The sequence below is a fragment of the Pieris rapae genome, chromosome 6 (assembly GCF_905147795.1).
Source record: "Pieris rapae chromosome 6, ilPieRapa1.1, whole genome shotgun sequence".
In the NCBI taxonomy this organism is placed as follows: domain Eukaryota; kingdom Metazoa; phylum Arthropoda; class Insecta; order Lepidoptera; family Pieridae; genus Pieris; species Pieris rapae.
Genome location: NC_059514.1, coordinates 10,719,953 through 10,734,460, shown reverse-complemented (window position 1 = coordinate 10,734,460; position 14,508 = coordinate 10,719,953). Strand labels below are relative to the sequence as shown.

Below are 14,508 nucleotides of genomic sequence, written 5' to 3'. Positions count from 1 at the left end.
ATATATGAATGGGAAGATCCGCGAGCACTGTGTCTTGCGTATAGCGTGGTGCTAATTTCTGTCGGGCTGCCATAGGATTACGTATAAAAACTTGTTGGTCTGGGGTATAGTCTTTTTCAGGTTCTCTGTCTTTATTTCGGTTTTCAGTCAATTGAGTCCTGTCATGTAAGGAGGTTTCGTTAATAATTTCATATACTTGAGTCATTCGTCTTTTATGGTCCTGAGAATACTGTTGTAATAAATGTTCGGTTAAGTCTATGTCTACAGGGTCACGAGGGTCAAAATGTCCTGTAATTAGGTCTAATGGCCTACATTTCGTGAAACTGTGAATAGAACTATTATAGGCTAAAATGGCATATGGCATAAGATTAATTGCCGGTTCGTTTGGTTTCTCTAATTTTAATATTCTTAGATGTTCAAGGATAGTTGAGTGGAATCTCTCAACGATTCCATTGTCATTCGGAGAATGAGCTAGAACCTTATGATGCTGAATTTTGTGAAGACGAACAAATTCTAAAAATATTTGATTAGTAAATTCAGTACCTTGATCCGTAACTACAGTTAACATCATACCATGATGGGTGCAAAATATAAGAAGAGCTTGAACTACACTTAAAGCTGTGCTATCTCTCAAATGATAAGCTTGTGCATATTTGGAAAACGCATCGACTATTGTAAGATATTTCTCTGACTGAACTGTGAAAAGATCGAGATGAACTGTCTGAAATGGTTTAGATGGGGGTGGAACTATACAGAACCTCTGTTTAATTGGACACCTATCATATTTGGCTTGACCGCAAATATTACACTCGTTAATATATTTTGAAATGCTGTCCTTCATTTTAGGCCAATAATACCTGGAAGATAATGCTAAGTAACATTCTGTAATACCACGATGATTTGTTTTTCCTTCATGGTATTTTTGTATAATTTCCTGTTGACGTAAATAGTCCTTAACATTTTCTAATTCAGTTTTCGTTAAAATAAGATTCATTGCGGAATTTTTAAAATTACTTTGTATTATGGGGATTATCTTATACATAGCTAATGGGGGTTGGATTAAGATTCCTGTCTTGACCTTGGGGTTTACATATTCCTTAACTGCATTAATAACGTCATTGTCAATATTAGTCTCAGTAATTTGTATAGTCGTTTTTGTATGTGTCTCAAAAGGTTTCGTTACAGTTGGTCGCTTTTTAATGTCACCTACAAGGACAAAACATATCTGTCTTGTAAACTTATTTAACGGTTCGTCAGATATAGGAACTTCAAGAATTGGGTTTTCGTCACTGGTATGAACTGTTTCAGTGGCAGAATCAGACTGTGATGGAGGTCTTTCAGATGTATTTACTATGATGGAACTCACGTCTTCGTTGTGAATTTCGACGCGAGATAAAGCATCGGCATTGGTATTCTTTTTGCCCTGCTTGTATTCTGTGGTAAAATTATATTCACTTAATTTAAGTCTCCAACGCGTTAACCTAGAACCTGGTTCTTTAAGATTCATAACCCATTGAAGCGGCCTATGATCTGTGACAATCTTAAATTTTCTGCCAAATAAATACGGTCTAAAATATTTAGTAGCCCACACTATTGCTAAAAGTTCTTTTTCTATTGTACTATAATTAATTTCACTCGAATTAAGTGTCCTTGATGCATATGCTATAGGTTTGTCACTACCTATAGTTCCTTGAGAAAGTATAGCGCCAATAGCGAAATTAGATGCATCAGTCGTAAGAATAAAATCTTTATTAAAATCAGGATATTGCAAAATAGGATCATTAATCAATAATAACTTACATTTTTCAAAGCAATTAATGTAATTTGAATCGTTAAACGTTATTTTAGATCCCTTTTTAAGACACTGCGTCATAGGTTTTGTTATACGAGCAAAATCAGGAATAAATTTTCTATAATAACCGACTAAACCAAGGAAACGCTTTATTTCAGTGGCGGTTTTAGGCAAAGGAAATTTTTTAATTGCTTCTATCTTGTCAGGATTCGGCTTAATACCGTCTTTACTAATTATATGCCCTAAATATGAAGTTTCAAGCTTTAAAAATTCGGATTTATCCATTTGTATCTTGAAATTTGATTCCCTTAATCTTTTAAAAACTTTTTCTAAATTTACCATATGTTCCTGTAATGAAACACTAAAAACTATTATGTCATCGAGGTAAACTAGACATATAACATTTTGAATGTCTCTAAGAACATTATCCATAACCCTCTGAAAAGTTGAAGGGCTATTCTTTAAACCCATGGGCATTCTTAAAAATTCAAAGTGCCCATGTTCTACGTTAAAAGCTGTCTTATGAATATCTTGAGGGTCCATTTCGACCTGGTAAAAGCCACTTGCCAAATCTAACGTAGTGAAATAATGGCAATTACCTAACTTATCTAAAACGTCATTAATATTCGGTATGGGATACTTATCATCTATAGTTTTTTCATTTACTTTTCTAAAATCTATTACTAGTCTCCACTTTTGTTTCCCAGAAGCATCAGCCTTTTTGGGTACAATCCAAATAGGAGAGCTCCAGGCTGAGTCCGAAGGTCGAATTATACCTTGCTCTAACATCTTGCCAATTTGATCTCTAACCTCTTGTCTGTGTATATATGGATAACGATAACTCTTTGTATAAACTGGTACTTCGTCAGTAGTTTTAATACGATGTTTAATTTTATTCGTGAAGGTAAGTGGTTCACCTTCAATATAAAATACGTCTGCATAACGAGAACAAAGTGATACTAAATTTACTTTTTCTTCAGGATTAAGATGGTCTGTGCGAAGACGAGAGATAACATCATCAACACGATTAGGCTTAAGACAATCATAGCTTTCAACATTAAATATTTCAGCATGTGCGGCATGATCAAAGGAAAGTATTATATCATTATCTGTTGGATTTTCTACTTCTAAATAACCACGATTATTTTTGACAGATGTAATGCATTCATGAATGATACAATTACAGATAACTTGTTCTTGAACTAAAACATCACCATCTAGCGTATCAATGGGAACTCTTATTAACTTAGTACTATTAGCAGGTATTATATCTTCATACAAATTACAATTTCTAGAGTTATACATATGAATCGGATTCGAACCAAATTTAGTTACTAATAACTTATCCTTAAGATCAATTTTAGACTCCCATTTAGTGAGTAAATCGAGTCCAATCAAACCATCGAAATAATCATGAAATTTATATAAAAATAATTTAATATCTTCATTATTATTTAATTCCGAAAAACAAGGTAAAGTAATGGAATAATTATTCCTAGTAGTTGCATGGACATTAGTCACCTCGAATGGATCAAATGTCAAAGGTATATCTGAAAAATAATTACTTACTGCTTCGGGGCTAATAAAAGACTGATTAGCACCGGTATCAATTAATAACTTAAGTGGTGGATTGTAAATTTGAATATACGGTAATTGTCGTTGAATATGCAAATTAATTTCTATTTTGGCTTTTCTAACTTGACCGTTTTTTGAAAATCCTGATCTGAAGTTGAACTCTCTTGTGGCTCTTCAACAGTAGGAGGTGAATAGTCATTAGCGTCTTGATACTGTTCATAAGTCATGTCATAAACAGGCTCTGAATAATAATATTCCTGATAATAAGGGTCATAGTAATAGTCATGTTCATAAAAGTCATAGTCGTTTTGGTCATATAATTCGTTAAAATTAACATCTTTAAATTTAAAATAATTAGAAGGTGGTGGATTACCATGTCTAGACCAATCATGCCCGGTAAAAACGGGTTTAGGTTGAGAGGTCTTAGTAACAAAATGACTTACACCACTCATCGGTTGTGGACCATTATTAATTGGTCTCTGTTGAGGTAATCTGAATACATTGCTCTGAGGACGGTAATTAGGTGGAGGAGCACCGAACATCTGCTGAGTTCTAGTAGGACCACGAGGCAACTGTGGTTTCATAACTGGCATAGGCATAGGCATAGGCCTATTAGGTTGCGGGATCAAAAATCTAGGGGGGCCTGGCTTAAAATTAGGTACAAAATTAAAGTTACGCTGAGAATTATGGCTGTTAGGAGGATTATTATCACTATTATATAATTTCCTATCTGTACAACTCTGGTTGCGTTGTTGGATGTATAAAGTATTTTGTTCCTCATGTACAAACTCGAGAGCTTTCTCTATTGACTCCGGCCGCATGCATCTTATTCGAGATCCTAGTGGATCACGAAGGCCACGCAAATAGGCTTGAAGAGTCAGTTTTCTATATAACTCTCTCTTTGCTTCAATGGTACTTTGAACGGAATCGTGCAAGCTAACATAGGTCATTATTATACTGAAAAGATTCTGACAACGCTCATAAAACTCTTGAGGCGTCCCCGAATCTTGACTTATAAGAGACAGATCGTTATATAAAGAGGTCTCATCACGGTGGTCTGCAAAATTATTTATTAAAGAATTACGTATACTAATCCAATTTTCGGAAATTCCATTTGAGTTTAAAGTCCGCGCAGCAGGTCCAGTAACCTTATTGAGAATACCATTAATAAGTGCTAAATTACTTAATTCATAACCCGGTTCCGCTGTTATAAATTTCGCCACTAATTGATCACATAAATTAATAAACCTTGTAAGAACATTAGGGTTACCATCAAACTCGGGAACTAAACGTAAAGCCTTGAATATGTTGTCAACTAAAAGCTCCGACATATTTCCTGTTAAATTTCTACCTATATCAAATTCTAAATTTCTACGTATAATACCTAACCTAGGGGTTCGTGATTCTCTAGGATGGAAAATCTTGGTATAGGATTATAAAAAAAACTTAAAGGATAATTTGGCAAGTCTAGATAAAAACTAGGTACTCACCACATCTGGTTTCTTTGATAAATCGATGTCTTGATTTCCCTCTGGCTGCAGGCTCTTGTAGGTTTCCGAATTTGCCCGGTCCGCGATCGATTCACTGACTTTACGAACAAATCCTACCGACTGCGCCAATTACGAAGGCCACAGCCGAAGGTTCCAAAAAAAACCAAATGTTTTAAACTTATTTATTAAAATAAAAAAATTACAATTAAAATTATAATTAAAATTACAGCTAGTCAATCCGAAGTTAGGAAATTGAATGCTACATTATATAAAATAATAAAAGACACAAAGAGGCTATATTGATTACAAAGCACAACGTGAGGCACGTGTAGTTCTTATTATAAATTGCGACATAGCGATACTGCTGACATCGTGTAACCTCACGGACGTGTAATACTTAATAAATAATAAGTTGAAGTGCATATTCCATGGTATAGGACTTCGTAACAAACGTATATTAATATTATTTAATATTTCACATGTAAATTCGTGACTATATACATATTTTAATGTTAATAATTATGCATATAAACAAATTATATTTTTTGACTTAATAAGTATTTTGTTAACCTGGACATAGGATAGGATAGGCATAAAATGGATGCTACGCTGGAAAAGGAAAGGCGCCCCAAAAAAACACCCACCCATCTAACCCAAAACCTCTGAGCCATATATCTTAAAAGCTAAAAGAGATGGCACGAAAACCGTTTAACAATATACTCTTTAACTGAACAGCTTCTTTGTTTAAATATATTTTTCATAAGAAATTATTAACTAGGTTAATTTCTTACGATTTTCATTCAAAATTTTGCATTTTTATGTTAGAAGGGCCAGTGTAGGATATAAGTATTTGGATGTTGATATAGTATAAAGCTATCTATGGCTATCTATTTGGTATGTGGTGATGTCCGGCGAGGGACACGGCCGACCGCGGAATGTATGCGGTTGTGTGAAATTACAATTTGCGAATGACGTTGCTCGGATAAGTCACTGAGATTGTTGAATATCGGAATTTGAATTGGAGAGGTTAATAATGCATTACGTTCATTATTTCATCCAGACATCATGCAGTATTATATTATCTAATAATATACCGTGTTCTCCTAATTTCTTTTTGCTGTATGCTTTATTAAATGTGTTGGTTACACCAACATTCATTTGGTTACTACGACAAAAAACTATTTAACATTTATATAATTGTAAATAGTACACAAATATATATAAGATATATTATTGAGGATTTTCAAAATAAACCACAAATTGTTTCTCTGAAAATACAAAGTTTTGTTTTATTTAACACGCCTTAACAATATTACAACGATTATCGTTTAACTATGACAATTACACTTTTATCTCACCTGAAAATACAAAGAAACGACATTTAAAGTTCACTTATATCGCCTCCTCAATTATATCCCTTCATTTATCTCTCTACAAGTTTTTATAATAATTATCTTAACAACAAATCATCTGACTATCATCCGCCCTTGAATCCCCGTATCACTCCGACCGCTGTGCCCTCTACCAACTTTCACTGACAACTTATGAACGCAATTTTGAATTAATGAAATGTCATTTCATTACATATAAAGAGCTTTTATTTTAAGTAAAAAAATATTAAATAAACACGTTTTAAAATGTTTAAGTGGTTCAATATATTACAAATACTTAGCAATAGACAAGTTACTAGATATATTTCGACGTCTTTAAAATATATGTGTATATCAGGTTCAAAATTTTAATATTAAAATGCGATTCGTTATGATTAAAATTGCTTAAATAGAAAATAATTTATATTTATATTTACAGAAAATTAGTATTTATATTTACAGTGCGGTCAATGTAAAATAAGCAAAATGTGGTAATGCTCAAAGTTTGCGGTAACTATATTTACGCCTATTTCAAATTTTGCTGTGCCCGAATTAGAACGGGACATGCTTTAAAAAAATATCAAGTACGTTACTTGAAAATAATATAATATTATTAATTATAAATAAACTACAGTAGTTTGAAGCACTGTTAATATTGATTGTAAATAAAAAGACCATGGGCTCGTCCGGGATTTGAACCCGGGACCTCTCGCACCCAAAGCGAGAATCATACCCCTAGACCAACGAGCCGCTTGTTTGGCATTTAAAATGCTCAGTCCAGTTGAAAGTAAAGACGTAACATTACGTCATACACCTTTCACTTTCACACGTACCTACTAAACTCACGATAAGCAGCATAATATATTCTGTAATATTAATAAGTGAAGCACGTGATGACGAATATCAGAAAGGTCATTCTCATTGGATTCATGGTATCACTCAATTAAATTTAATAGAGATCGATTTTTGGGCCCTAAACGAGCCAGCTTCTTTATAATGTGATACTTTTAATAGCCAGTATCAATCGCCGAGATACAAAGATACATATGCCTTACATCAAAGAGAACAACAAATTTAAACATCACATTAGATGAACACAGAACTTAATCCTGGTGAATGCTATACAGTGACAAGATCTGGGCTACGTTCTCTTGAGAAATTCTTAAAGTGAATACGCAATCACGTCGTACGTCGTTACAATAAGCTTACGAGAGTAACATTAGCTGTTCAATGAAAGTGCTATTTCTTTGAGCAATTCCGTTAGAATGCATCTAGAACTTCAAAACCACCAAACTAAATTTATTGTATAATGAAGTAACTCTTAACGAGTAAAGAATTCTTTCCGATACGTATCAAATGCCTTAGCTAAACGCTTGGTAGTCACATTGCAACTTTTATTTTATTTTAATATATTTCACAAGAAAACGCCGATCGGGGCCATACATCTACTTGAAGCGGTGGATGTTGTTTATCCACCGGCACCAGGGGCTGATCAGACCCACACATTTTTGCATTTTTAAATTTTTTTTAATCGGAAATTCTTTCGTTAACAGGTTCTATTTAATTGCACTGGCAGAATTCACAAGATTTTCATTATTTATAATTAGTTAGAAAAAGGTTTAGGTTTTAAGTTGTTACTGGTATTGCTAATATTTTTTTTAATTTATATTTTGTACTAAAAATCTATTTCTATTGTATTAGTATTAAGTTACTGTAAAAATAAAGTAGTAGGAGGGAGGTAGGAGTAGTTTACTAGAGTTTGTTTTCATGAAAGGTACATATGGGAATTTTAAAACTCTTATGAAACTAACAAATGTCTAATTTAGTCGGCAACATCCAAATGATATCCAATAACGAAGGTATCCTGAATTCCTTATTTAAGTATAATCGCGCACAAAAGCAAATATGCCGGTAAAGGTCAGCCACTCGTAAAGGAACCTCTTAACTATAAATCGTTCTCCACTTGATTACACCTCTGTACCTGACGTTTTATGCTTTCACCTTCCAACCTGAATTTCGGCATCTCCTTATGTATTATTTATTACTTTTAACCACGACTTTGGCTGCCATTTTCATGATTTATGTCTGTATTAGCATATCAAGTGTTGGCTTAATGAGGAAAGGTTTTGATTTTCTTGTTATAATTAAAAGAAATCGAGACTTTTATACGTCATAGTGCTAGTACTACTGCGTAAAAGCGAGTTGTGTAAGTAATGTTAATGACACTAAATGCAAGATGTTAAATATTTTTGTCTCAACTGGTGGTCATAAGAAAGTCTATAGAGTTAAGATGTGACCTAATCAAATCAATCTACATTAATTACTTAATGGATATTTGAAAACATCAGGATTCATCTCTTCAATCACCTGGCTCTGTCTACACCAATTAGCACCAAAAGAATTCACTCTGAGGCGCAGATGTAAATGGTGGTAGCGATCTGAATAGTTTTATTTTAAGTCATTCAAATTCGGGCATTAGCGTTATTAAGCATAAATAGCGATTGTTGAAGAATGAAAATGGCGTTCAGCTCAAAAGTAGAAAAGGCCCTACAGGGCCTCTCGCACCCAAATTGAACATTGAAATTTAGTAACATATTAAAGAAGGAACCTAGTTCAAATAATATACAGTTATATAAATCTGCCTTTTAATTCAATTATATAAACAAAATCTAAATTATACATCGCGTTTCTCTTCCAATCATAACGCAATAATCATTTGTCAGATATAAACATATGAGCACAATATTTATTTTGTTTGATATAGGATAATACCTATAATATTAGCTAATAAATTAATATAAGTATTATAAGGCTATGAGATTGTTTCGGTAATACAGATAAGCACGTGTCGTAAGTGAAAGTACGGTAGTTGGCATAGAAGTAAAGAATTTTGAAAATTTGCAATATTTGTAAGCGGCTCGTTGGTCTAGGGGTATGATTTTCGCTTAGGGTGCGAGAGGTCCCGGGTTCAAATCCCGGACGAGCCCGCAATAGCCTTTTTTTAATGACAATACAAAAACAAATTCAATACATCTTAAACATGCATCATTTTAGTATATTTGTAATACATTAGCAAATATAGATTCTCAAAAGATTATTTAATAACCATGCTACACAGTAAGTTTAAAAATTGATATTACTCTATTTTAATTGATTATCATAATTTAAGATGAATTTGTATTTAAAAAAGAAATTCAAACTGCTTGTAAAATTAAAATTATTTTCGGGCTCGCCCGGGATTTGAACCCGGGACCTCTCGCACCCAAAGCGAGAATCATACCCCTAGACCAACGAGCCGCTCGACGAAGTAATAGAATTTATTGTAAAATACTTATGACGACCTAAGATACAGCAATAATAATGTATACCAGGCCGAATCGATCAAGGTGGCTTTTGTTTATTAAGACTTATCATATAAAGTAGTATATGATACGTATATATACATAGTACACAGATGTATGCGTCAGCGTAAGTAATATCTATTTCATAATCGTCACTTTGATGGGCCGGATATCGAACGCTGTGCCATCACGATAGCAGATGTAAGATCTTTACGTGCTCATCCCAAGCTCGTTAGCGTGTTCCATACTTAGGGCGCCAACCCCCACACTTAGGGCGTATTTAATTTTTGTCCTATTTTTTTTGTCGGGATTTCAGAATGATAAGATAAAGTAGCTATTTTAAGTTATTATTCTTTATAAAGTAATTTCACTTGCGATTCTTGCTGACTTTAACTGGGATTTTCCGGGAAAGGATGTATGTTTTAATTTTATTTATTATTTGCTTTACTAAGTCAACTACACTAGTAGTAGTAGTAGTGTGTAGTGATTTTTCAGCAAGAAAATTATATTCATTTAGTATTTATTTATTACTGGTTGTAAATGTAAATTTACAGTTAATTTAATTTGTTTTTCTTGACGTTTATAAGTGTACATGTTTACCTATCGGAATACAGATATTTGATTTGATTTGATTTGAACTATATTTACAGACATTAGATAGCCGTAAAGAATTGGAGGGATGTGAAATACAAGGCTCAAGACCGAAGGCGATGGAGACACACTCTGAACGCTCTCCGCCCAGAGAGATCATTAAGTCAAGTCATATTTACAGACAAGCATGAAGGCGATGAATCTTTTTCATTTGTGTCAGACCTTAGTTAAGTTTTTTCGCAAGCAAATCTCTAAGGGTGCGTCCACATCTGGCGAATGTGCTGATGTCTGCTGAAATTCTGTCTTTCGCAAGCCGTTTGTGAAAGACAGAATAGGCACTAAGTTAAGAAAAGGATGCCTCGTACTACCGTTGTGTGGGATTAATATGTCATACCTATTTGGAAAGTCTCAAAAGAACGTGGCGGCATAATCTGTATGAACCCACGACAATGTACTGTATTATTGACCAGTATAATTTTCGGTTTAAGATTTAATTGCAATTAGCTAATCAGCACCCCTAACCCCTAATCAAGAAACAGATTAACAATAGCAAAACAAAGTTACACATAAGTGCTCTTGTTACACAATATGTTGCCGACAAATTGATTCCACCCGGAAACTTGGGCATTTTGCAAACCACCTTACTAACTATTTCTGACTTAATCAGTTGTAGATTGGACGGCCTTGGAAATTATTCACGTTAAAAATATAAACAAATTTATATGGTATCTAGAAAATATAGTTATTTATCCCTGAGGTCGTAGGTTCGATACCCCGGCTGTGCACGAATAGACTTTCTTTCTAAATGCGCATGTAACATTCGGTCAAATAGTGAAAGATAACGTCGCAAGGCTTGCTTTGCCCATAAAGTATAAAGTAAACTATATTAAAGTCTTGTACTACAGTTTCATAGAACGTATATTTACAAAACATTCCACGATATCATTTGTCCAATAAAAAAATCTTTTTTAGTCTATCGATAAAAGCTTATTTTATAGAACATTGTGCTACGAACGAATTAATGTGGAAGGCACCGCAGAGCACAGGTAGTCGTTAATAAGGGTGGTTGAAGCTTTCTAATAAATAATAGAAGATTGATTGACATTTTGTTTTGAGGTGCCAGTTTAGTTATTAGTATTTGAATATTAATAGGTATTTTGTTTTATAGGTTAATATTAGTATGCCTAAACATAAGTCTGTTAGTTGTTATTGTAATCATAAATCAAAATTATTTATTAGTATTTATTTTAGTAGTCGTCGACGACGGTACTGGGGAGCCTCCGCCCAAAGGTGGGAACAGTACTCCACGTGGGGCCGAATTTGATCTTTATATAGTTGCAAGCGGTGGCCCGGAGTGAAGTATGGTCTCGCCTTGCTGAGCACACCGAGCTTTTTGGAGGCTAATTTAGCCTTTCCCTCCAAGTTACCGCGAAACTGAACCTCGTGCGATATGTCAACGCCTTGGCGTTACTTATACTACTTGTATTCCAATGCTAGCTGTGACTTTAAAAAGAGTGTTTTCGAAAAGAGGGGTAGCGACAAAGGGTGTGTTTTTAGCGGAAAACGTGCAAACTTGTGTCTTCTTGGGGTTAAATTGGACTAGTTTAGTCTGCCCCAGTCAGAGACTCCACGTAGTAGAGTTTCTACTTCAGACACGTGTTTGTCCCGGTACTCATCGACAACTGCCCGAGAAATACCTGTCCGGCCAGTGTTAACCGTATACCTAGTGCTGTCATCCGCATAGCAATGAATGTTTGCGATCCAATCGCATCATTTCTCGGAAAGCCCTTAGGCTGGAATCTGCCCATCTATGGGTAAGGTATACAAGGTGACCAGCCCAAGCGGATGAATCTTCCATTTGCCCTCTCCCCCCTCCCAGAATACGCAGGTCAGACTGTGCATCCAGTCAGTATTCAGTATTCATGGCCCAGAGGGTCCATGTTTCCACTGTGGAGAATAACCCTCTGGGGTAATCTCTGTTTAAACTGCTCCTTCATACTTTTTTTATGGGCTTCGGGAGTCTCACTCACCGCACGTAATGCGGGTACAACAAGATGAACCTATTGTATCGCTGGTACTACTGACATGTGTAATTTCTACGGGCGCACTTTTTTTTCCTTACTAGGGTTTCCTGAAAGGGCCGTTGCATTATTCATGTTATTTGTTTTGTTTAATCTAAATAAACTTGAACGTATAAATTCAAGTTTATTTAGATTGAAATCAACAGAAGATTGATGGGGACAGCATGTATTTATAATTTTCAAAGCCCATTTCCTAGTAATAATAGTTCTGGCAACTAGTAGCTCATTAAACGATCGCGGTTCGCCTGTGATTAACGTATGATATCGTCTACACGCCGACACTTCCTTAGTGATGCCTTGTGTCGATTGTGTTTAACGATGTTATTTTTACTACATATGCTAGAATAAATAAATCAATGTAAGAAAGTTAATTATAAAAATGATATTTAAAAAGATAGTTAGCTCGCCTATACATAAGGATTCCATCTGTTGCGGTTGTGAACAGTTAGTCCAACCCTTTGAAGAAAAAAAACCCTTTGATATATTAACGGTACTTGTGAATCATTTCTACATAGCAATTACATTTTATAATTAAAGGAGGTTTCAGCATAGGAAAGATTGAGAAAACGTTGTTTAAGATTGTTATTGAATGTATAAAGTTTTGAGTCGAATTAACTTCGGTGTCGGTTGTTGTATGGAATCCCATTCCATTCATTCCAACAAGTGTTCAGATATATGTTAATTGACGATATCAACTGGCTTATTGTTTAAATAACAGTTTTTAGTGAAATATCAAAAACCAAATAAATTTTTGACTTTTATTTATATGATCGAAGCTTCGACACAAATAACCCACACACAAGTCAAGTTCTCAGTGTAAACAATATAACAATGATATGTTCTATAGTTTTTGTTACGCATAGCCATCACATTAAGTACATTAAACAATTTGTGCTTAAAATTTATCTAAATAATATTCAGCTACAATCAAAAGATTTAATCATCGATACCAATTAACATTTTAATGAGCACATCACTGTCGTAATCTAAAATAACGATCACCCATTAAGACGCGGGTAAAAGAGACTCTAATGAATGCTAGTTACACTATGCGCTCATCATTCACTCCTGCTTAAAGGAAACGAGCTTTGTCCTTGATTGGAGGCACTAAATTTAATTTCACTTGCTTTAGATCAATCAAGTATACTACGAGTATATTACCTCCTTTCAATGTATATATGTATATAGATATAACATATAATATTCATTATATAAGAGGGTGCGGGCAAACGGCTTACCTGATGTTAAGTGATACCATTGCCTATTGACAATCTTAATGATAGCCTATGAAGGCTCGCGAGTGCGTACACTATGTAGATTTAGTTTGGAAATATTTCAATGGGCAGCTGATTCTACATAGTGGTGAACTATTGGTGGTTCGTAGAAACTATCTTAAAAAATACTCAGTTCTGCAACGGCGGCCATCGTGGTGATTACTGTGAAATTTTACTAGATATCGTTAATATGCTGCAGCGGCGAACATACATAGGCGAACAGCACAAATATGTGAACATATACTTGCATGTATCTATAATAACCTATTCGTATCGAATATACTTTCCCTTATATAAAGAGGGGATCACGGAGAAAACAGGAATATAACAATACTGTTTACGTCCTTAATAGGGGCGTACGTAAGTGGGTCAAACTATGGACCCGTATTTGCACGTACTCAACTCTGAGAGTGGTCTTGAGTGAAAATGACAGGTCTTAAAGTTCTCTGAAGTAAAACTGCTATTTTACTTGTTTAACAACTTTACTCACTCTGGATTTAATACTATGCGAGGACGACTGAGTTTTTTTAATAATAAAAAGCCTATAAAGATAGTATCACGAGGAAAACATTGCAAACCTGGTAGCAAACTTGTTAGTTACGTTTATGATAAGGTGGAATTTGTTCCACATTCTCCTATTTATGTAAGACATATCAAGTTGTAGGTCTATTAATTCTTGTTTCGGAATTAGATTTCGTGAGTTAAAGTAATTTAAGTAAGAGTAACAGTGATGGTTTACTTGCTTCAGCAGGCGATCTCATCCCTAAGGTCGTAGGATCGATCCCCGGCTGTGGACCAATGGATTTTCTTTTCATGAGCACATTTAACATTCGCTCGAACGGTGAAGGAAACATCGTGAGAAAACTGTCCTGCCTTTGACATAAAAAGCCGACGGCGTGTATCAAGTTTAGTTGGATGAACATACTTACTAGATTAATAATGGTCATTAAACCAGTACAGAAATTTGAGGCTCAGTATGATTATTTAATTTATT

At 34.5% G+C, this 14,508-nt stretch overlaps 1 protein-coding gene and 3 non-coding genes across 5 annotated transcripts in view; 1 reads left to right on the top strand and 3 right to left on the bottom strand.

Moving 5' to 3' along the window:
- Nucleotides 1–14,508, bottom strand: part of LOC110991687 (dopamine D2-like receptor) — a 111,332-nt gene that overhangs the window by 40,631 nt on the left and 56,193 nt on the right. The window lies entirely within an intron of this gene.
- Trnap-ugg lies at nucleotides 6,906–6,977 on the bottom strand. Its single transcript has one exon. It is a non-coding gene; the product is annotated as a tRNA-Pro (tRNA).
- Nucleotides 9,143–9,214, top strand: Trnap-agg. The gene has a single exon. It is a non-coding gene; the product is annotated as a tRNA-Pro (tRNA).
- Trnap-ugg lies at nucleotides 9,453–9,524 on the bottom strand. Its single transcript has one exon. It is a non-coding gene; the product is annotated as a tRNA-Pro (tRNA).